Source organism: Chanodichthys erythropterus, chromosome 16, assembly GCF_024489055.1.
Source record: "Chanodichthys erythropterus isolate Z2021 chromosome 16, ASM2448905v1, whole genome shotgun sequence".
In the NCBI taxonomy this organism is placed as follows: Eukaryota; Metazoa; Chordata; class Actinopteri; order Cypriniformes; family Xenocyprididae; genus Chanodichthys; species Chanodichthys erythropterus.
Window position 1 is genome coordinate 32048638 of NC_090236.1, and position 25382 is coordinate 32074019.

A 25382-nucleotide genomic window follows, 5' to 3' on the forward strand; every position below is an offset into this window, starting at 1 on the left:
GCCAGTATTAACATCTGGATCTGTGCACAGCTGAATCATCAGACTAGGTAAGCAAGCAAGAACAACAGCAAAAAATGGCAGATGGAGCAAAAATAACTGACATGATCCAAGATTTTTTTTAGTGATATTTGTGAATTGTCTTTCTAAATGTTTCGTTAGCATGTTGCTAATGTACTGTTAAATGTGGTTAAAGTTACCATCGTTTCTTACTGTATTCACGGAGACGAGAGCCGTTGCTATTTTTATTATTTGTATTTATTTATTTGGCAGGGAGCGCGCGATTTAAAGGGGCCGCGCGCTGAATCGGTGCATAGTTAAGGATGCCCCAAAATAGGCAGTTAAAAAAATTAATAAAAAAAATCTATAGGGTATTTTGAGCTGAAACTTCACAGACACATTCAGGGAACACCTTAGACTTATATTACATCTTGTAAAAAACTAGTTCTAGGGCACCTTTAATCTAACATGATAAAATTGTCAAAACATTCCATGACCTTTTTGTATTTTAGCTAGTAAGTACATGCTTTAGTGCTGTCAAATCAAATAATCACGATTAATCGCATCTAACATAAGTTTGTTTATATAGTATATGTGTGTGTCTGTGTGTATATATAATATACACATAATATTAGGGCTGTCGCGATTATTTGGTAATCGAGTAATGGTCAATTATTTTGACGATTAATCAAGTAATCGGATTTTTTGGTGGTAATACAAATAGACCCAAGCAAACAATATACTTTAAAACGCCTTAAATACATATATAATAACGATAAGGCACTCATTTTTGGTTCAAATAAAGTTTTAAAAGCAAGTAATCATATGGTTTTATAGAACAACACTGTTAAAATACATAATAAAATATACATAATATAAACAATCAACTATTATAACAAATGCCTAAATGTAAAAATAGTGGAGATGAGCATGCACAATCAAATATTCAATATCAACTGATACTGATTGAAAATAGAAGTATTTTCACTGTGGTATCAGATCTCTCGACCCCTCTGTACATTGTTTTGTAAACTCAGAGACCTGTGCCGGTTCTTTGATTTCTTCCTAGTATGTTGGTTCATTAGTTTGAAAGACAGAAAGTAACATTTTGTGTAGAGAGTGACATGTTCGATTATCTTATCAGTGCACTGATAGTGGGCTGAACATGACCTGTACTGATGGATTGCACCGTCCTCAAAGGATGCCGGCAGAAATCCAACACGACATGGACAGGAATTCTGGGAGGTTTGTAAACACACCCCGATAGCCAGCATAGAAGCACAATTGTGAATGTGTCTTCAAAAAGCAGTGTTGAGATTACGCTCACCCACACACACTTTACAATAACGTGCCAGACTTTCACTATGGAGGCATTATGGATGTGATGGGAATCTACCAGGCCCATTGTGATACAAACAAGGAGTCTCAGTGCATGAGGGCTCTAAAAATACTCCTCCTGCTGTCTTAGCAACTTATACCCAGCCACTTTTGTGGCATTGCCTCGAAGTAATGACCATGATAGACTAGTAGCAACTTTTTTGGATCCTGTATAAATGGGTGGTTTTACCCGTATGTAGACTGGATCCCCTTTTTGATCCCCAGCAGAGTAACACCCCAATGTGTTAGTCGTGCTCTCTAGTCATGAAAGAATTACTGTGTTCAAAGGTCAACAAGAAAGAATGCACACAGTAATAAAATTGAACACCATTCACCTGGGCTTTATTGTACCATGAGTTCTGTCAGTGAATCCTTCTGATTATAAATTAGATAACATTTGTGTGTTGTCATGAAAATGGTAAAAACCAGCTGTGTTTTTGCTTGTTATATCTTAGAATTCACCTAGAATCACCTATATAATGGTTGTGCCATCCATGAAGAGATGATTACATTTGTTTTAATGCAAAACAAACTTGCTGACAACCACCCATCATTCGATAAGATCAAACTATGTGTTGGCTGATGGATTTTCGTGTTTGTGTAAGATGCAATTTCATCAAACATGGCTGAATGTTGATAATAAAATCTGGTTCCCCTGGTATAGTTTCAAAACCCACGGCGCTGTTTAGCTACAGCTCTTTTATTAAGAAACCTGAGCGCTTAATAAGTGAACTGCACAATCCTTTTTAATAAGGCCAGTAAAAATTTATAGATGTACTGTTTTGCTTTTTCTCATTGCGGCTGCACTTTTACAGAGAGTGAAGTAATGCTGTTTTTGAATATATAATGACAATATCTTTTCATTATTGAGCAAGCTGTTTGTGCTGCTACAGATGTGAATAATACCATTATGTTGTTGGTAACTTGGTAATTTTTATATTTGATTTTTTTTTTAAACATTTAGTTGTTTAGTTATATTTATCTGACGTGATAAAACTGGCAAAACATTCCATGTCCTTTTTGATTTTTAGATAGTAAGTAGGTACCATTAGTGTTGTCAAATCAATTAATAGCAATTTTATTCACATATAACATTTTTTTTTGGTTTATATAATATGTTTGATTTTATATATATATTTTATATATATATATATATATATATATATATATATATATATATATATATATATATATATATATATATATATATATATAATATAATATATATATATATATATATATATATATATATATATATATATATATATATATATATATATATATATATATATATATATATATATATATATATATATATATATATATATATATATATAAAAATTTTATGTTAGATGATTTGACAGCTCTACACTGTTAAAAAAAATATAATAATCTGTTAAATTTACGGTAAAAAAGCGGCAGTTGTGGTTGCCAGAAATTTACTGTAAAAAAAATATGGTAGCAACGTTTTAAGTTTTACATAAAATTTACAGTAAAATACTGTATTTCATTAACTGATCAACAGTTAATTTGCCATCCTATTAAAGAAATAATATCAGTTTTTTAAAATACACTGACAACCACCAAACACAGTGGTGATGAAAGTCACATGATGAATCAAAGCTCATCACAAGCACCTTTTTCCACCAGCTGAGAATGACAAAACTAATATATAGAAGGTGCACACAATTTGTTTTTTTTAGTGTAAATTATTCAAGTACTTGTTCTTTTTCCACTTTCAAAAACTTTTTTTTTTTTAATTTAATGGTATTTTACTGTAAAATTACATTAAACATATAACGCTTAAATCTATTTGCAGTTATTCCCTGTATGTAGTACAGAAACTTTCTGTTAACCAATTTAAGGGTAAGTTCACCCAAAAATGAAAATTCTGTTATTAATAATTACTCCACACCCGTAAGTCCTTCGTTAATCCTCGGAACACAAATTAAGATATTTTTGATTAAATCTGATGGCTCAATGAGGCCTGCATTGACAGCAATGTTACAGCACCTCTCAAGATCCATATAGGTACTAAAAACATATTTAAAACAGTTCATGTGACAACAGTCGTTCTACCTTAATATTATAAAGCATCGAGAATACTTTTTGTGCGCCAAAAAACTAAATAACTACTTTTCAACAATATCTAGTGATGGCCGTTTTCAGAACACAGCTTTACAAATTGAATCAGTGATTCAGAGCGCTAAAGTCATGTGATTTCAGCAGTTTGATACGTGATCCGAATCACTGATTCGAAACAAAAGCAGTGTTTTGAAATCTTCCTGTCACTAGATATTGTTAAAAAATCGTTATTTTGTTTTTTTGGCACACAAAAAAGTATTCTCATCGCTTTATAATATTAAGGTAGAACCACTGAACTCACATTAACTGATTTAAATATGTTTTAGTACCTTTATGGATCTTGAGAGATGACAGTGACATTGCTGTCAATAGAGTCATCGGATTTCATCAAAAATATCTTAATTTGTTCTGAAGATGAACGAAGGCCTTACGGGTGTAGAACGACATGAGGGTGAGCGAATAATGACAGAATTTTCATTTTTGGGTGAACTAACCCTTTAAGTTTTTCACATTTTTACAGTCTTTTACCGTTAAAATCACGGCCATTTTTTACAGTGTAGGTACCATATCAGTTATTTGACAATATTGGATTTTTTCCTCTATCCATCTGTCTTTCTTTCTATCTTCATTTGTTTCTTTGTTTTATTTTAACAAAGTATCAACTCATGCATCCAGTAAGTAAGTAAATGTATGTAGGTAAGCTAAACACCACTCATTTTCTTTAGAATACATGCAATTAACTTTATATACATTAGTTGTTTACCTTGAGAGGTGGGGAATCCACTATGATTTCATTAGCGGCCAGTTCTCGTTTGCTCCCACATGAAAAAGCCCAGTGGGCGGCAGAGCGTTGAATAGCACCTCTCTCATACTGACTCATCTGCTCCTCTCTAGGGCTCTCTTCACACTCCGAAGTGAGGCTGCAGGTGGGTGTCTTCTACATGTCTGTGATCTTTTCTGTTCGGCTGACACCCTTGCCTGCCCCATATTCAATTCTCGCTCTAAGTGAGAGCTGCTGCTCTGGTGCTGGCATGAGCCAGACCTCTTTGGCAGGATTCAGGCAAGTTGGCCTTTGCCAGGCATAGTTGGCTGTGTGTGTCTGGTTCCCAGAAGGTTGCTAGTATTCTAGTCTGGCTCTGATTCCTTGTTCTCACAGGACTTAGTGTTTATTTTTGCCTGTCCCACTAGCCAGGTCTACCTGTATGTTTTGTGTGCATGTGAATGTGTGTATGTTTATTTGCAAGTTCATTTGAGTGCATGCACACAGTACACGGCATATAAAACTCTCTAAAGCTGAGGCAGCATCCAATGTTTGTTACCCTGTCACATCTCCTCTACTCTTGCTGTGAAACAGCCTGCTGAGATTTCATATTTCATTTGATGATTTTGATGCACAGATCACGCAAGCCTGAAATTTATATTGTGGTGGAGCTTTTTTGAAAAGATCGTAAGGTTTGTTGGTTTATTATATATGTTAATGTGTGACTTGTTTTTGTTTTCCTGCCCTTGACTTTTCGTCTTAAGCCGAGCACTCAGAATATACTATTATTCACATTAAAGGGATAGTTCACCCAAAAATGAAAATTTGATGTTTATCTGCTTACCCCCAGTGCATCCAAGATGTAGGTGACTTTTTTTCTTCAGTCGAACGCAAATTATGATTTTTAACTGCAACCGCTGCCGTCTGTCAGTCAAATAATAGCAGTAGATGGGAACTTCAACTATAACAGTAAATAAAACTTGCTTAGACAAATCAAAATTAAACCCTGCGGCTCGTGACGACACATTAATGTCCTAAGACACGAAACGATCGGTTTGTGCGAGAAACCGAACATTATTTATATCATTTTTACCTCTAATACACCACTATGTCCAACTGCGTTCAGCTTCCTGTTAGTGAGGCCAAAAACGCGTTCTGGTGACGGAAGTGATGTCTCGCCCATATACTTCAATGAGCGCGAGACATCACTTCCGTTGTCAGAGCGTGTTCAGACCTCACTAACCGGAAGTTGAACGCAGTTGGACATAGTGGTGTATTAGAGGTAAAAAATTATATAAATACTGTTCGGTTTCTCGCACAAACCGATCGTTTCGTGTCTTAGGACATTAATGTGTCGTCACGAGCCGCAGGGTTTAATTTGGATTTGTCTATGGAAGTTTTTTCGACTCTTATTGTTCAAGTTCCCAATCACTGCTATTATTTGACTGACAGACGGCAGCGGTTGCAGTTAAAAATCATAATTTGCGTTCGACTGAAGAAAAAAAGTCCTCTACATCTTGGATGCCCTGGGGGTAAGCAGATAAACATCAAATTTTCATTTTTGGGTGAACTATCCCTTTAAGACTCTGCGTCACTTGCTCTTCCTCTGTGTGTATTATGATGCCGGCCTTTAAATGGATTAAGAGGAAATCTAATCCGTGTACACAAACAGCTTTGAAACTGGAAATGATTGTTAAATATTATACAGTTTGATTGCTAGGCACACCTTGGATGTAAACTGTCATTCCAAATGTTATCTGTCATGGTCCTTATTGTCATGGACCATATAAACTGTTGTTTGGGTTAATCATGGTTATTGGATACTTTGTAAAAACACAGTGAAAATATTTCATTTATTTCATTTAAACCAGTATCCTCTACTTTTTCATATTACACAAAATGGATTTGTTTGTCATTTGATATGTTTTATATTCAGTTATTTTGTGTTTTATCTGTCATGGAAAGGGACGAAAGCTAACATACATGTTAATATTTACAGAAAGTGCTTATCTTTCCTCTCTACAATAAAAGAATTAACAGTAGTGGCTTTTCTTTGTTTATCACATTCTTCTTTAATGAATGAGGTTGTCATCTATGAAAGTCTGATTAGTATCTATGTTATCAAGGTTAATTTAACCTTAACTATGACCTCTAGGGCATCAACATTACCATTAAGTTCCTTGTATAGCTTTTAATTTAGAGCAGAACCAGATACTGTAAACCTGATCACAAAGCAGATTTATAAAAAGTGAAGATTGTGACAAGTTTACACAAAATATTTTTATTTTCTTCTTCTTTTTTTAAAATCATACTAAGAAAGCTTGAATCTTGAGAGACCTGGAGCAGGTTGCTTTCTACTAGGGGCCCTAGTGGCCCATGTTTTTGGTATTAAAATTATGATGAAGAGAAAAAAATGAAATGAAACTCTTGTGGGTCTTTAAATGGCAGATTAAAAACTATGCTAGTAGTTTGATGGGTTGTATTTCCTGTGTGAGATCACTGTGCAGCATCCGCTCACGCTGTGAGATCAATGAGTTCAGAGCCTCTTTCCAGCTTGAAGTTCCTCATAAGACAGTGGAAAAGTGAAGGAATAACAACTCATCTTTGTGTTAATTTTTCTTAATTTGCATGAGCAGAATCCTGTGTAAATAACTAAGTGAAATCTGCTTATGACAATAATTTGTTTTGTTTTTTTCTATGTAGGATGAGAGAAAAATATTAAGACTAGACCCACAAAGAGTCATCTTCATCTTCAACATGGAGCTTGTTTTTTTTCCTAAGTTTGAGTCTGAGGTAAATCACCCTACACAGTACTGCTGTCATGAACCTACGCTATTTTTGTCACCTCTGAGAAAAAATTTGCGTCTTGTCATAGAAAGTGATTCTCTTACAAGAAACCTCTTGTCCATCATCGGAGATTCAAGAAACAAAGAGTGAAAGTGTGAGGCAAAACAGATGACGGTGAATTCGCTGGGGCCTAGTTCTTCAAAAATACTCAGCGTTTCCTGTGCTCTCCTTCACACGTATAAAACCTCAGCACATGAGCAATTCTCAGAATTACTGTCACATTTTTTATAAGGAATTAACCCTTCTGATACTAAAGTAAAGCCTAGGAGTTTCCTTATCGAGTTCTAACACTGTGCTAATTAGAAAACTGAAAGCATCATAAAATGTAATTTCATAATGGACTAGTTGATATGTTGTCTGAAGGACTGTTCGACTGAAGGAAGTCCTATATAATTAGTCTTAGGGTCATGATTCAGGGTCATGCGCACCATACTCCGATCAGACACCTTTCTTAGGGTGTGTTCACACAGGATGCATTGTTGTGAGCAAAAACAGCCTGACAGAAAGCATAACAGTGTAACCAAATGCACAGATCTTTTAAAACATTTTTTAGGTGCCCTAGAATCAAAAATTGAATGTGACGAGCAGGGCGGGCGAGAGACTCGCAGGTGATGCTCATTATCACTCGCGTCACCGGCCTCGCGCCGTTCCCTCATGGCTCTCGCCCGCCCTGCTCAGTACATGGAAAAGACATACATTGAGTTTCAAACCCCAATGCTTCCTCCTTCTTATGTAAATCTCATTTGTTTAAAAGACTTCCGGAAAACACGTGGATCTCAACATAACACCGACTGTTACGTAACAGTCGGGATCATTAATATGTATGACCCCAATATTTGCATATATGCCAGCCCATGTTCAAGGCATTAGACAAGGAAAGGCAGTATTCACGTCTAGATCTGTGCACAGACAAGGTAAGCCAGCAAGGACAACAGCAAAAAATAGCAGATGGAACAATAATAACTGACATGATCCATGATATCATGATATTTTTAGTGATATTTGTAAATTGTCTTTCTAAATGTTTCATTAGCATGTTGCTAATGTACTGTTAAATGTGGTTAAAGTTACCATCGTTTCTTACAGAACAGAGACAAGAGCTGTCGCTATTTTCATTATTAAACACTTGCAGTCTGTATAATTCATAAACACAACTTCATTCTTTATAAATCTCTCCAACAGTGTAGCATTAGCCGTTAGCCACAGAGCATAGCCTCAAACTCACACAGAATCAAATGTAAGCATCAAAATAAATACTTTACTCACACAATTGGAAGCATGCATACAGCATGCATGACGAACATCTTGTAAAGATCCATTTGAGGGAAATATAAGCTGTGTGAACTTTGTAAATGCACTGTAATATAGTCAAGAGCTCCTGTGGCAGGGAGCAGGCGAATTAAAGGCGCAGCGCGCTGCCAAAATCAGTGTATAGTTAATGATGCCCCAAAATAGGCAGTTAAAAAAATTAATTAAAAAAAAATCTATGGGGTATTTTGAGCTGAAACTTCACAGACACATTCAGGGGACACCTTAGACTTATATTACATCTTGTGAAAAAGCATTCTTGGGCACCTTTAAAGTTACTTGTAACTTTCATTTCAAATTAATATGTTATAAAAGTGCTCATACCACCTTCCATATTCTTCAAAAAGCTTACGCTGTACGTCCTACACCTTCCCTATTCAAATTATGGAAAAAACTGAACTGGCATCGCGTCAGTTTCGTAAGTTAAATAGGGAAGGCGTAGGATGTAGAGTATAAGCTTTTTGAAGAATACGGAAGGCGGTCTGGCGGAAGATAGATATTTTACTTCATAACTATATGAATTTATATGAATTTTTTTTTACACAAATGCATCGCTTTGCTTCAGAAGGCCTTTATTAACCCTTAGGAGCCATGAGGAGCATGTTTATGATGGATTTATGAGGATGGAGACACTTTCTTCAGCTCATACTCGTTTGGTAACGCATTACTGCCATTATAAAGTTCGGATGAGTCAGGTTATTTATTAATATTTCTACAATTGTGTTCATCAGAAAGAATAAAGTACACCTAGGATGGCTTGAGGGTGAGTAAAGCTTGGGGTAATTTTCATTTGAAAGTGAACTAATCCTTTAACATAAAAAAAATTTAGTATAATAATACCACTTGCTTGTTGCTTAAAATAGAGAAATTTAGAAACAGTTTCCATGTGCTAACAGTTCTGCAAAATATTACAGTTAAAATAAAAATAAACGTATTGATCGTATTAACGGACTAATCGACCCTTCTGACCCATCCATAGTGTGTTTGTGCGTCGTCTCTAACAGACAGAACAGAACAGAGGATGGCCTGTGCTTCGTTGGAAGATAAAAACACTGCTCCCCACCCAGATATGAACAGTAATGAGCGACTGAGATAGGTGAGACAGAAGAGTTTTGTACGGATCCGTGTTGGAGTTATCTCGCCAACAGAAAGCACTTCCCTTTCTGATAGAGCCGTCAGGTCTGTAGTAATCTCAGTCAGACTGAGCCACTTGGTAACAGCCGTGGCTCTTTCCTGAGAAGCCAATCTCAGTGTTCCTTCTGCACAGACAAACCCAAATACCAGCAGAAACACTTGTTATCACTCAGCTCATACAGGAATCTGTTGGGAAATAACGGCTGATGTTAAGAAATAACTAAAACTCCCTGCTTTGTTTGAGGATTAGAGTGGTGATGTGTTTTTAAGAGATGATTTGCATATAAATGATGTCCTGTTGATGCTCTATCATACTGAAGTGATGTGACACTGCTAATATTATAAAGGTATCAATCATTTTCTTGAACGTTGCTTTGCTTACCTAGTGAAATTATTTTGCCATTGAGATCTTGTACATTTTCCACTTCCATACCCACATAATCACTGTGGTAAACTGTTATTTGACCTATAAGGGTCATCAGTCATTCTGTCTGCCTGATTTCCTGCCAGTTTTGTTGATGTGCATCTGCTCCATAGATGACAAGGGAAGGCCAAATTGGGCTTAGTGGACCTGTCCTCTGCGCAAACCAAGGACAAAAGACAAGGTCACATTCCTTCTCAAGATTAGACACAGCATCAGCAGTGCAGGGTGAATGGAAAGCAATGTACAGTGTTATATAAATCAGGGCTGGAATGAACTGAACATTTGAATGGTAACTTCCAGAGTCAGCCTTTGATTTCAGGAACTGTAGTATAATTTTTCGAAGTATTTTTTAAAATCAAGATTAACGGAAAACAGAAGTACTTGACATTAGCTTGACATTTAGTTTCCATCCACCTATTTTTATACGCATTTTGGGATATCACTTAAAAAAAAAAATGCTGGATGGAAACGGCAAGATGCACATAAACTCTAAAAATGTGCATAAAAAACGTATGCGCTCAACTGAGTCTGATACATTTATTTATGCGATAAGAAAACATGCACATAAACTACGATGGAAACACTTTTAATGAATAAATTCCTTGATGCGCATCAAAAAAGAATGTGACTTTGTGGTGTAGCGCATAACACAGCATCAGAAATGCTGTTTTGGTCATTCTGTAATGCCTGAGCAAAGTCTGTCGTTAAAGGGTTAGTTCAACCAAAAATAATTAATTAGTCACCCTTATGTCGTTCCACACCCGTAAGATCTTTGTTCATCTTCTGAACACAAATTATGGTATTTTTGATAAAATCCGATGGCTCAGTGAGGCCTGCATTGACGGCAAGATAATTAACACTTTCAGATGCCCAGAAAGCTACTAAAGACGTATTTGAAACAGTTCATGTGACTACAGTGGTTCAACCTTAATGTTATGAAGTAACGAGAATACTTTTTTAATACTTAAAAAACAAATTAACAACTTTATTCAACAATATCTAGTGATGGGCGATTTCAAAACACTGCTTCATGAAGCTTCAAAGCTTTATGAATCTTTTGTATCGAATCAGTGGTTCGGAGCTTGAAAGTTGCGTGATTTCAGTAAACGAGGCTTCGTTACATCATAAGTGTTTTGAAATTTCAATGGTTCAGTGACTTAGGCAATTTCATACATGTTCCGAACCACTGATTCGAAACAAAAGATTCGTAAAGCTTCGAGGATTCTTGAAGCAGTGTTTAGTTCAGTGACAAGTGCTAGACATTGTTGAATAAGTTTTTTTTCTCTTTTGGTGCACAAAAAGTATTCTCATCGCTTCATAACATTAAGGTTGAACCACGGTACTCACATGAACTGTTTTAAATACGTCTTAAGTAGCTTTCTGGGCATTGAAAGTGGCAGTTCTTGCTGGCAATAGAGGCCTAACTGAGCCATCATGTTTCATCAAAAATATCTTAATTTGTGTTCTGAAGATGAACGAAGGTCTTACAGGTTTGGAACGGCATGAGGGTGAGTAATTAATGACAGAAATTCATTTTTGGGTGAACTAACCCTTTCGGTATAATTCCCTCCCGGAAGCGCCTCACACAATTACACAGTAAAATCCCCAGAGTTAAATCAACTCTGCTCAGAGTACACATGGTCCCTCTCTAAATAGTGTTAAAATAACACTAAAGTAGAGTAAAAGTTAATTAAAGCTGCAAGCAGCGATGAAAGGGCCCTCGCACCCGGGCTCACCGCCACCCATTGGCCTTAGGAAAACAGTGGGCGACATGCATGTAAGCGAGTGAATACAGGAGAATTATACTAAAGTCATTTCGAAAGGCCACACTTCCTGTGGCCAACAGGTGGCGCTTTGACCATCACTGAATATTGCCATGTTGATGTCTTCAGGCAAGGACTATCATTGAACATGTGAAGTTTGAAACAGATCGGACATTGTATGCCTGAGTTACAACAACTTCCTGTTTCTTTCGTGGCGTTATTTGCATACATTAGCACTCAGCCAAGTGTTGCATAATTTAACGTGTTTCTAGCATGTTTGTTACTTCGTGGCATAATGAAACGTGAATCTGGTAGTGAATTACAGTGTAAAGCATGCCATTTCCTGTTGCCAGCAGGTGGCGCTATGACTAACTAAATATTGTCATATAGATGTCTTTAGGCCAGGACTCCTATCACACGTGAAGTTTGGAGCAGATCGGATATTGTATGCTTGAGTTACAACAGCTTCATCATTCATGGCGAAACATCAGAATTTGTCGGTCACCACGGACACGCCCTTCAACGAAAACTCAAGATCTTTGCAATTTAACATCTCAAAGGCCTTAAGATTAGACTGACCATATATGATGTTGATCTGGTTTAATCTTTATGAGGAGTTAATCACAGTGTAAAACATGACATTTCCTGTTGCCCCCAGGTGGCGCTATGACTGTAACTGAATATTGTCATATAGATGTCTTCAGGTCAGGACTCTAATAAAACATGTGAAGTTTGGGGCAGATCAGACATTGTATGCCCGAGTTACAACAACTTCCTGTTTCATGGCGAAACATCGAACTTTGCCAGGCCACCACGGACACGCCCTTCAGCAAAAACTCTAGATCTTCGCAATTTAACGTCTCAAAGGCCTTTAGATTAGACTGACCAAATATGATGTTGATCTGATTAAAGCTCTAGGAGGAGTTCGTTAAAGTACAACATGTGGAAATGGCAAAAACTGCTAAAATTTTGTAGAGAAAAGTCAAAATATCTCACTTCCTGTTGGGTTTACAAACTTTGCACCCAGGGGCTTTTTTGTAGGTATTGGGCTGTTACATCTGTCTACCGAAATTCATAACTGTACGTGAAACGTAGCACGAAGGGCGCTTAATTGAAATTTTGTAGGTGGCGCTATCGAGCCATTTTGCCACACCTAATTCTGAAACCCATATCAGATGTAAATTTTCACCACTTCTGACGCGTGTGCAAAGTTTCATGAGTTTTTGAGAACGTTTAGGCCCTCAAAAATGCGATTCATTTTGGAGAAGAAGAATAATTGGCTGAGCAATTCCAATAGGGTCCTCACACCATCGGTGCTCGGGCCCTAATGAGATATTTAAGCAATTGATAAGGCTGTGAATGAAGTCAGTTGTAGTTCTTGTGTTTCTCTTTTCTTCAGTGATTCTGCTTGTTAACAGCAGGTGTTCATCACTAATGCACAATCATCACTTAATTAATTGCTTAATTATCTCATTAACTTTAACTCTGCTTCAGTGTTATTTTAACACTATTCAGAGAGGGACCATATGTTCTCTGAGCAGAGTTGATTTAACTCTGGAGATTTTGCTGTGTACGTTCACAAACACCAGGCATCTGAATGCAAGCTAACACGGCAGCATTTATTGCAGTTCGTATGTGCGTTCTGAGGTGCAAATAATATATACAATATTATTATTGTATATGTTATTATATGCAAAAATTATTATATACAATGGCTTCTATGTTATTTAGCGGCAGTTTATCAGGAAGTGACGATTTTGTTCTCTGACTCTTTGGATGGAAACAGTGCTTTGTTCACAAATGGTTTATGCGATATTCCAAATTTTTGCAACTTTGGATGGAAACATAGCTATTGTTCCACAGCCTTTTTTGACAAAGGAAAGTTTTGTTTTACTTGTTGTTCCAACCAGAATTATTTTCTTCTACCATGAAACATGAAATGAGATGTCAAGCAGAATATTCAAGCTGAATTTATTTTTTACATGGTGAATTATGGCCAGTTCACACCAAGCACGATAACTACAACTATTAAGTTTTAATAATCATTCTAATTCTATGCAAATAGGTGTGTTGATTAGTCCACACCACAGCTATAATGATAGCAACACAGAGGAATGTCATTGTCATGTCATTTTTTCCTAGCTGATGAATGATAAAAACATTGACAGCCAATCAGAATCCACCTGATTTTAAACAGCTCAAGCATTTAATGACACCATAACTGCAGCGTCCTTATAATAAACAGAACATTATTGTGAGTTGGTGTGGATGCTATGCTAATATAGTTATCATCTGTATATATTCTTCCAAGCACCAACTTTTATTTTTCAAAGAATAAATAAAATATGGGGGATGGAACAACATGAGGGTGGAAAATGACTACACTGTTTTCATGTTTGAATGAACTTTCCCTTTAATTTGCTAAAAGTGTGACCACTTTCTCATCAACTGTTACTGTAATGTGCTGTGATGACATATGTCTGCTTAAGAAGACTAAACATGGAGTCCATCTTTAGTGGAAACCACCTCCTCTCTCTCAGTGTCCATTTGGAAACAACTGAGAGAGGAAGTCAATATTATGATATGAGGTTGTGTTTGGGTGCCGGGGTTTGAATGTGGTCAGAGCTTGTTGTTATTTGCTCGCTGTGGGAAATCACTCTCATGACGGACACAGTCTCTACGAGTTGTGGTTTCTGCTGCATAGGAGCAACAGCGTGGAGAAGGGTTATGTAATCTCTGATAAATGAAATTCCTGTTAGTTGGAATGCTGAGAAGGCCTTGTACTTTCCTTGACAGTCGCAATGACCTCGCTTGTCTGAAAGAATGTAAAAAGAAAAGGACATAAGCCACAAAATAGTTAACATTTATGAAAAGCTTGTCAGCACAAAAACTGAAAAGGCGCAAAAAAAAAAAAAAAAAAAACAGTAAAAGGGAGAAGAGTAAAAGGGAGTAGAAAGAAAGAAAATTTTTTGGATCACACCGCCCTCGCTAACTTGTTCCTGTCACGGCTTTCCACCCATTGTGGATTGTTGTTATGGGAACAACCAAAAAACCGCTTATGGAAGCGATAACAGCGGCGTGTGTGGTTGTGAGTTATGTGAATGTTAATGATGTAAAACGATCTATTGCGCACCATGAAGATTTGAGGGATTTTTATGCAGCCTGATATATTTTCCAGCTCAAAATCTTAGTTGATTTGGCTGAAGTTGAAGGCCTTAATTCAATAATAAAGATAAATTGCTGTGGTGTCTGAGATGTAGTGATCCATAACTATATAGGCTACAGTTTTAAGCTGCTGAATCCATGTGAATCCCCCTCTCTGACGTAATTCAACTGAGAGCACGAGTCTAAAGGACGCTGAAAATGAGGATTTTAAAGTCTTCTATAGGGAAATCTCTTGCTTACTGAGTAACTTGAGCAACAGTGTCTGCGCTACAGCTGTGCTGTAATGTACTATAAAATATTCTGTGGTGGTGGAGCTTTTCAGGTCAGCGCTGCGAAACGTGGAGTAATGTCTCAAGGCCGAAATGAAAATAAACAAACGATCAGGATCAGTTGCTGTCTTTTATTTTTTAATACAGACTCTGCTAACCAGACGCTGCGGTTGATTTGAGTTTCTGTACATTCTGTCAAATGACATAGTGGAGTTCTTGGAAAAATCCCTCTAGGAAAAACCTTAAATACTGAGCGCACTCTCCTCTGCTGGAGAAGGTTTATTCCTTCTTAGTTCTTTCTCTTTCCACTTCTCTTTCTGCTCTTCTCCTTTAAAGGGTTAGTTCACCCAAAAATGAAAATTCTGTCATTTATTACTTACCCTCATGCCGTTCCACACCCTTAAGACCTTCGTTCATCTTCGGAATACAAATCAAGATATTTTACTTGAAATCTGATGGCTCCGTGAGGCCTCCATAAGGAGCAATGTCACTTCCTCTGTCAAGATCCATAAAGGTACTAAAAACACATCTAAATCAGTTCATCTGAGTACAGTGGTTCAATATTAATATTATAAAGCGACGAGAATATTTTTGGAGCGGCAAAAATAACAAAATAACGACTTATTTAGTGATGGCTGATTTCAAAACAATGCTTCAGGAAGATTCGGAACATAGTGAATCAGTGTGTCGAATCTGCTGTTCGGAGCGCCCAAGTCACGTGATTTCAGCCGTTGGCAGTTTGAAACACGATCCGAATCATGATTCGAAACACTGATTCACTTGTGCTCCGAATCTTCCTGAAACATTGTTTTGAAATCGGCCATCACTATATAAGTCGTTATTTTGTTATTTTTGGCGCTCCAAAAATATTCTCGTCGCTTTATAATATTAATATTGAAGCACTGTACTCACATGAACCGATTTAAATATGTTTTTAGTACCTTTATGGATCTTGAGAGAGGAAATTACATTGCTTCCTATGGAGGCCTCACGGAGCCATCGGATTTTAACTAAAATATCTTAATTTGTGTTTTGAAGATGAACGAAGGTCTTACGGGTGTGGAACGGCATAAGGGTAAGTAATAAATGACAGAATTTTCATTTTTGGGTGAACTAAACCTTTAAGTGCAATTGTAGTTGCAGATGAGGACAGTATTTGTGAAATCTAAATTATAAAGGTGTTCAGACTGGCTGAGATCTTTTTTTCCAAACATTTAAACTATTCTGCATATTCAGAAGCTTTGTTGCATTTGTCCTGCTGTACAGAGCTGTTTGGTCACAGATGTCAGAATGATGCCATTAAAGGGATAGTTAACCCAAAAATCAAAATTACCCCATTATTTACTCACCCTCAAGCCATATGTCTTTCTTCTTTCAGACAAATACAGTGTGAGTATTAAATAATGTTTCTGCTCTTCCAAGCTTTATAATGGTAGTGAATAGAGGATGAGATTTTGAAGCCCAAAAAAGTACGTCCATCCACTAGGGCTGGGCGATATATCGCATGTGATTGTCACGCGCATTTCGTCAGTAAAGCCGGTGTTACAATATATTCGGTTCCTGAAATATTCTGTTCCACTGGGTGGCGCTTACGCGAATATTCATGATATCCTGCTATTGTGGGCGTGTCCTTGAGACAACGCGCAAGTGAATGGAACTGAAAATATTAGTACACGCTCCTCAAATTGCAACGGTTTAATAGATTATTTCGAAATGTTAATAAAAAATTATTTTGAAATATAAACCTTTGGAGCTTTGTTTTGATGACAGTCTTCATGCCAGCAGATACTTAAAGAATGTTATTTTTGTTTAAAATATTATAATTATGATCGGAAATTATAGTTTAGTTTCGTTTTATTTAAAGTTTGACAAGGCAGGATATTGCAGCACAAAACCCTGAAATGTGTCAAACATAACACATACTCAAACAACCTTATGTATCTGATTTAAAACAATTTCAAAAGCAGTCAAATAAAATAATTCTGATAATAATATAATTTATTTCTTTGAGGTAATGTAGCACAAATGCACAGAAAAAATAGACAGCTACTTTACAAGATGACGTTATAGCCTACTTGTTATTATCAACAATGTCATAATATGGTCTTGTTTTGCTTTTGTGATTCCACATTATAGTCGCTGTCTGTTTCAGATTGGATGAGAAAGCTGAAGTCTTGGCAGTGTGTGATCTGGACATGCATGAAGGCTGTTCCCAAGTGTCAAGGCCCTGTTTAAATATTTACCTCAGAAGCTCACATTTTGCATTGCTTCATTTCACACATTGTTTTGAATTTCAATTTGAGTTACATTCATAGAGTAATTACTTCTGTACTTGTTATAATATTTAATGTAATTAATATTTATAAAGGCTACAACTGGATTTGTTGTTTTAAAAATTGAAATAAAAAACTAAGAAAAAAAAAAAAAAGAGTCAATTTTCAGGATAATATTTTAAAGATAATTTTGTACAATCCAAATAAGCTTTACAGATCTTTAGTTTTAACAATGTTTGTCATGTTTTTCAACTGCACATGCACCTATAGGTCAATCAAGGTCAGTTACAATAACTTAGGACACTAAAGAGAGCTTTCTACTGACTCTGAGAAACAGCAGAATAAAGATGCCCAGGGTCTCTGATCACCTGTGTGAATGTGCCTTAGTCCTGTTGCAGGAGGTATGAAGACTGCAGATGTGAACAGAGGAGCAATAAACTGCAATGTCTGTAAGATAACTGAGACAGTGCTACAGGGAGACAGAAGGACAGCTGATTGTCCTTCCAGTGCCAAACCATAAGTCCCACCAGACATGTTTGAGAATGTGAATTGCCTTGATGGAAGAGTGGAGTAACATCTCACAGCAAGAGCTGCAAATCTGGTGCTGAGGATGAGATGCTCTGTAAAATAGCTGGTGCCACATCAGACTTTCAGATGTTCATCGAACGTCTATGAAATTTGTTCAGTTTAAGTCTCAGTTGTTGAATCTTTTTGTTTGTACAAATATTACACGTTAAGTAATTTGCTGGAAAACAGTTGAAAGTGAAAAACTCAATGTGCACCAATATTGATTGAATAATAATCAAGAAATTAAGGTTGACATCGAATATTCACACCAGTCTATACCTTATTTTTATTAGGACACAGATACATTTGAGGTTTATTTCAAGTTGTCAACACTGTGCACTGTAGTCACAGAATGACAACCAAGAAAGCAGACTAATCAAACTATTCAAAAAAAAAAAAAAATTAAAGCCTCAATAATAATAAAAAAGCTAAACATAAAACACATCAGTGTAAAACAAGGTTATTGGCTCATGTTTGCTCTGTATCCTTAGGTTAACCGTTTATCTGAATGCCTGTACTCAATCAGGCAAAATAGCTTAGACGACTTATCATATTACACAAACTATGCATTGTTTTGAACATGTGAACTGTTGACTAACATTGTATATTTTATTACCTTTTCGAAATAATCTATTAAACCGTTGCAATTTGAGGAGCGTGTGCTAATATTTTCAGTTCCATTCACTTGCGCGTTGTCTCAAGGACACGCCCACAATAGCAGGATATCATGAATATTTGTGTAAGCGCCACCCAGTGGAACAGAATATTTCAGGAACCGAATATATTGTAACACCGGTCCCTGATTACCGCGAAATCGCCATCACCTGCTTTCAAATGGAGCGCCATTTAACAGACAGAGCCGTAGTTCACTGATAAGCTACGCAATATCACGTTCATTATTGAAGATCAATCGCCTTTGATAATGAACGTGATATTGCGTAGCTATTAAATGCTGCTCCATTTGAAAGCAGGTGATGGCGATTTAGCGGTAATCAGGGAACTGGCTTTACTGAAATGCGCGTGACAATCGCATGTGATATATAGCCCAGCCCTACCATCCATCATAAAGGATATCCACATGGCTCCAGGGGGTTAATAAAGGCCTTCTGAAGCAAAGCGATGCATTTGTGTACGAAAAAATATCCATATTTAAAACTTTAAAAACTTCAATAATTGGCTTCCGGCAGAAGGCCGTACGCACGTCAACTTGCGCCAAAAGAGTAACCTCTGACGCAATGTAAGAGTATCGTAAGCTTTGACGCCTCTCGCTGTTCAAACAAATAGGATTGTGCAACAAACTCAAGCTCCTCTTCTCTTATATCAAAATCCTCTGATAAAAATCAGTTTTTTTGTTTTGCTCTCTCCTCTGCGCTTCCATGTTCGTCATTGCGTCATGTGTCGGGTCAGAGTTCACTCTTTCGCCTTAAAACGTTGTATACGGCCATCGAAAGCTAGTTATTTTCGTTTTTAAAGTTTTAAACATGGATATTTTTCTCACACAAACACATCGTTTCTCTTCAGAAGGCCTTTATTAACCCCCAGGAGCTGTGTGGATATCTTTTATGATGGATGGATGCACTGTTTTTGGGCTTCAAAATCTCATCCTCTATTTACTGCCATTATAAAGCATGGAAGAGCCAGGACATTATTTAATATAACTCCAATTGTATTTGTCTGAAAGAAGAAAGTCATATACAACTAGGATAGCTTGAGGGTGAGTAAATCATGGGGTAATTTTCATTTTTGGGTGAACTATCCCTTTACATGATCTGATTTGTAGTATTCATCATGATGAATGAGACTAATGTGAGTGGTAGTGAGGTTGTTTGTACATGTTAGAATTCCTTCATCAGTTGTGATGAGCCCTTTTGTGATGTTGTTAAACAAGCAGAGAGCGTCTCTATAAAGCGTATTGTAATGGTTGTGATAATTCCTTCTGCTGGCCTTAGGCCAGTGCACTCCATCTTCTTAATTGAATTTCTCTCATCTGCTAAATGAATGAATAAAATCAGCAACCCTGAATGTTTCCATCTCTATCTCACTGTCCCTTTTTCCATATTGTCAGGCATTGCCTATTTAGCATGTGCTGTGAATATATGTGACATTACAATTTACAGATTAAAAACTCATTTACACTGGCCTTTACCCTAATTTGGATTATATTTATGTACTTTCTTTAAAGTTGTCGAATACTTTGTTCTGCTGTCTGACAGTAATCACATAAAGTGAGGTTGGTCATCCATCATTGCTAAATTACATGATTTACAGTTTTTTTTTTTTCTTTTACTCAGTTTTGTTTATAGGTCACATTGTACTTTCAGGTCATACACACACACACACGTTTACTTATTTTCTAGAATTCAGACGGCGTATCAGTCGCTCACCCTGCCAGGGAGGAATACGGTGCAGAGGCCGTCCTGTGCGATAAGAGCTGGACAGCCCGACCTGGAGAGGACTGGACTGAACTTGAACCACGGTTAGGCAGTATGAGACAGGGAACATGAGGCTTTTACCTTTTTCACCATCCTGCTGAAATCGTGAGTCACGCTGGCATCAACAGCACTCAAATCATAGAGATGGCACTCGAGATGTTAAATAGGTCGGGAGCGCCTGGATGTCACATACTGCTCACAAAAGAAGACTGCATCCATGCATGTGAATTATTGGTAAGATATAATGGTGATGAAAGCTTAAGCCAGGAGTCTTCAGAAAGGGGGCAACCAAGTATTTTTAGATAACACATTTTTGAGGGAAAAAAATAAAATATGCATTTAACACAAACACATTAACCTGAACCAAAAGCTAAATTTATGAAATTAAGTTTACCTCACATATTGCGTTGTACTTACGTGTATAACATGTATTAAAATATATAAAAAAAGTGTGATGTGTATATATTGTCAGACTCCTTGTGCATACAACAATCTCACTGGATTATTACAATTAATGGCAAAAAGGAATGTTTGGAAATGTAAACTGATAATTCCTACTGACATTACAGAAAAAATATAAATAACTGACTTTAAACCATTTTTTTTGGGTGAAAATACTATCTTATATATATATATATAATAATCCATCTATGTGTGACCTGGACCACAAAACCAGTCATAAATGGCACGGGTATATTTTTAGCAATAGCCAACAATACATTGTATGGGTCAAAATTATCACTTTTTCTTTTATGCCAAAAATCATTAGGATATTAAGGAAAGATCATGTTCCATGAAGATAATTTTTTTTATTTCCTACCATAAATATATCAAAAATGTATTTTTGTGAGTGGATATGCGTTGCTAAGAACTTCAATTGAACAACTTTAAGGGCGATTTTCTCAATATTTAGATCTTTTTTTGCACCCTCAGATTCCAGATTTTTTAAATATTGTCCGGTCCCAGTGTTTCCCAACCCTGTTTCTGGAGGCACACCAACACTGCACATTTTGCATGTCTCTCTAATCAAACACACCTGATTCAAGTCATCAGCTCATTAGTAGAGACTCCAAGACCTGAAATGGATTTGTCAGACAAAGGAGACATGCAAAATGTGCAGTGTTGGTGTGCCTCCAGAAACAGGGTTGGGAAACACTGTCTTATCCTAACAAACCATACATCAATGGAAAGCTTATTTATTCAGCTTGATATGATGTATAAATCTCAATTTAAAAAAAATGACCCTTATGACTGGTTTTGTGGTCCAGAGTCACAATTTAAAAAAAAAACAAATTATTATTATCATTATAGAATTGTAATGAAAAGGTTATATATATATATATATATATATATTGTTATTATATATTGTAATGAAAAGTTTTTTTTTAAAGCACAGTATGCACCATTTAACCCCAGAGTGACTTTACTGTATTATAATAATAACATGCATATTAATCTGTGAATGCATTTAAAAATCTATAATAATGTAGGGATGATAATGCCCTTATGTTTTAATGATTAGGTGAATGTAGATATGTAATGAGATGGTTTAAGTGCAGGACTAGCCGTTTCTCCTCTTGGGCAGAGGATTTTCTCGTGGATCCTCGGTAAAGCCCAGGTTAATGGAATTGCTTCAGATCTGGTGTTGGGGATTGAGAAGCCTCTGTTTAGATTAATGTGAGGGATGACGGGAGAGTGGGATGCTGCCAGTGCTCTCTAATAACACCGTGAGGGCCGGGGGGGGGGTCAACGGAGGGCACGCCCAATCTGGCTAGACGGTTTCGTCAGTGGATTCTCTCATAATCCTCTTTCTCCAACTGCCACCGTGACCATGTGACCGCCTCTGTAACAGAAACCATAAATCTGAGGCAGCTAAAGAGCTTTATGAAGTGTAAACAAACTAGCATGCATTATGAATGATGAAATAAATGCAGATCCACTGGTTTTAGTGTGCGTTACCGTTTTTATTAACTTAACAAGTTAGCTTTTCAGCTTTTCCAGGAAGGCATTATCCAAATTTGCAGAACAGTTCTAAATATTTCCACCCTCCTGTTCAAGTGTCATGCGCTTCCTCTTTTACAGTGAAGAGGCAGTGTATCAGCTATCCATACCCTCTGTGGAGGTTTCAAATTGGACTGAATTCCCTCGTAAAGTGGTCTCTTACCTCTATAACGGGACATGTTGTTACAGAAGTATGGATTTCAGCACACACTCCTAATGCCACAACTCATATTTCAGCATTAAATGCAGTATTACAGGTTAAACATCCTTTAAGGGGCTCCCGGATGCAACCGGCACATGCAGCCTGTGTGTATTTGTTTTCATGACTTGCACATTATGCAAAAAGTCAAGCTGTTATGTGAACTTTTACTTAATTCTGTACAGTTGTATCTTGCATCTGATTTCATTTAACCCATTTTTTTTACTCTTATCACTTTTTCCCTTTGATTTCCATCCCCCCTGACTAACATTGTCTGTTCTTTATCTAAGGGCAGCAGGCCAGGCACACGTGTACCAGCTCTCTGAAGAAGGCCAGTTTAGTGGAAACTAGCAAGCAAACACTCCAAAAAGGACACACGCTCCCTCAATGTCAGCAAATATTTAGTCACAACTTCAAAGGGAAGTAAGTCCTTTGAAATTGGGCTCAAGTTGGGCGCTATTAGAGCAGGTGGAATGCTTTTTTAAGAACAATGTGATGATGGCCATGTATTCTGATCTCTTTTACTAATAATGATGTACAGTTTTTGCTTCACTTCATAAGGCCAACGTGGCAACATATTTTTGGAGGCAGACCATGATGTAACAATGTGCTGCTGTCACCTGCTGTTCTAATGGCTCAGAGAAATGTACTAATGAGGGCCCTGAAGTGAATGTGATGCATTGATAAAGTATCATTAAAAAGAGATGGATTGTCACTGTTCTCGAAGTGTTCAGAAATCACCCCTCTAGATCAGGCTCTGTGGAGTGTGGCCAACAGTTTTTCATGGGTCACAAATATCATAGTTAAATGGTGAAATATAGAGGTGTACAACTTGTTCTCCCTAAGAGCTTGGTTAATAGAGAACAGGGCACAGAGCACATTTATTTGTAGGTCAGTATGAATGAGTTATTTGTCTGACAGTTTGGCTTTTAAACAGTTCAGTTAAGAGTTCACCCAAAATCAGAGTATATACAAATACATAGGAAAATATAATGTATGCTTATGAGACAAAGGAGGTTTCAGTGTAGAGACAAATTATTTTATATTTATATAATATAAATTATATTTGTAGCAAATATATTGTTTTATTTTTTAATTAAATATTATATAAACTACTTTTTTATGAAATTATGCTTGATCAGAAGTGACAATGAAGAGATGAATAATGGTACAAATGATTTCCTTTTCTAATTAATGTTGTTCTTTTGAACTTTCTATTCATCAAAGAGGTCCTGATTTACAATAATTAAACAACTGTTTTCAACATTTATGATAATAAGAAATGATCAATAAGAATTATTTCTGAAGGATCATGTGACACTGAAGACTGGAGTAATGATGCTGAAAATTCAGCTTTGCTATCACAAGAATTACATTTTAAAATATATAAAAAATGGAAAAGTTTAATTTTTTTAATTAGTTTTTACTGTACTTTTGATAAAAAAAAAATGCAACCTTGGTGAGTGTAAGAGACTTCTTTCAAAAATATTATACCATGGCCTGTCTGAACACTCAATTCTGATTGGCTGGAAGGTGTATATTTAATCCGTTTAATGCAGGTAAGTTGTGATGACATTCTATATTAATGCAGAATACAAATCGCAACTGATAGAAATAACTGTCTTTTTTACCCTTCGGAACAAATATAGTTTTGCAAACATCAATAACAGCTTTAAAGGGGACCAATTATGCCCCTTTTTACAAGATGTAATATAAGTTTCAGCTGCACCCCTGGCTGCTCCAGAAGAGGGCGGAGCCTTTACAGCTTGTGCCTCGGATACTCTGCCAAAAACTAAAACATCTGGTTTTGATTATCATCTCTATTGTGGCCACACTGACGAGACATTGCAGTTCTTCGTCATCATGAAAGTTTGCATGTGTTTTAAAGCCATATCACTCTAAATTTCTGATATATGGTTTTCTGAGCGCACACATCCGAGGCACGCGCACAGAAAGCTGGTTGTCAGACGGCGCATCGCATGAATATTAAACAAAGTTCTCTTTCACGTCTTATTGCGCTTAAACCGTCAAATATGCACAAGGTTATGTCAAAAGCACACAAAGTTCACATAAACAGTTGGTTATGTTGAAAGTAAAGACTTCGAATGTGTATATTAGATCTGTGTATTAAAGTGAAAGTAGCGTTATATACAGTACCTAATGCTGTATATGTGGTTAATATGAATCAAACAAAAGAAAAACAGAAAATCACTCACTTCTCTTGACTGACCTACATTAGTAGCTTTAATAAGAATAGATATCATAATCCATGGCTAGCTGTGCATTAACGATTTGAATACTTTGTGTCGAGTGGTTCTTTGCCTCCACGTCGTGCATTAATAACATTTAAAGGGGACCTGTAATGCTCCTTTTACAAGATGTAATTTTTTGTCTCTGGTGTCCCCAGAATGTGTCTCTGAAATTTCAGCTCAAAATACCCCACATATTGTAGTTTGTCAAATTTTCCCCTATTTGAATGAGCAAAAACACCATTTTTGTGTGTGTCCCTTTAAATGCAAATGAGGTGCTGCTCCCAGCCACTTTCCAGAAGAGGGCTTTAACAGCTCGTGCTTCGGTCGCTCAACAATAACAAAGAATCTCACACAGCCAAAATGAGGATTGTCAGTAACGGTGTTCAGCCTTACATTGTTCAAACTGGAGTCGACACTGATGGAGAGACTCAGGAAGAAGTTACAATGCAAGAATGCATCTGAACAGTTAGTGGATACATTTATGTAGTTGCTGTGGAGCTGATTTAACTCACCGACTAGCGCGTGCCGT

The 25382-nt window shown here is 36.7% G+C and overlaps 1 long non-coding RNA gene across 2 annotated transcripts in view; it reads left to right on the plus strand.

Moving 5' to 3' along the window:
* LOC137003434 (uncharacterized) overlaps positions 1–21059 on the plus strand; it is a 61105-nt gene extending 40046 nt beyond the window's left edge. Inside the window, exons 2-3 of one of the 2 annotated variants that reach the window (XR_010891967.1) lie at positions 6923–7012; positions 20327–21059. This is a non-coding gene — a long non-coding RNA (uncharacterized lncRNA). Of the gene's footprint in view, positions 1–6922; positions 7013–17281; positions 18702–20326 lie in introns of those variants that run through there. The other variant, XR_010891966.1, reaches the window with a different exon arrangement.
* Positions 21060–25382: the final 4323 nt, after the last annotated feature.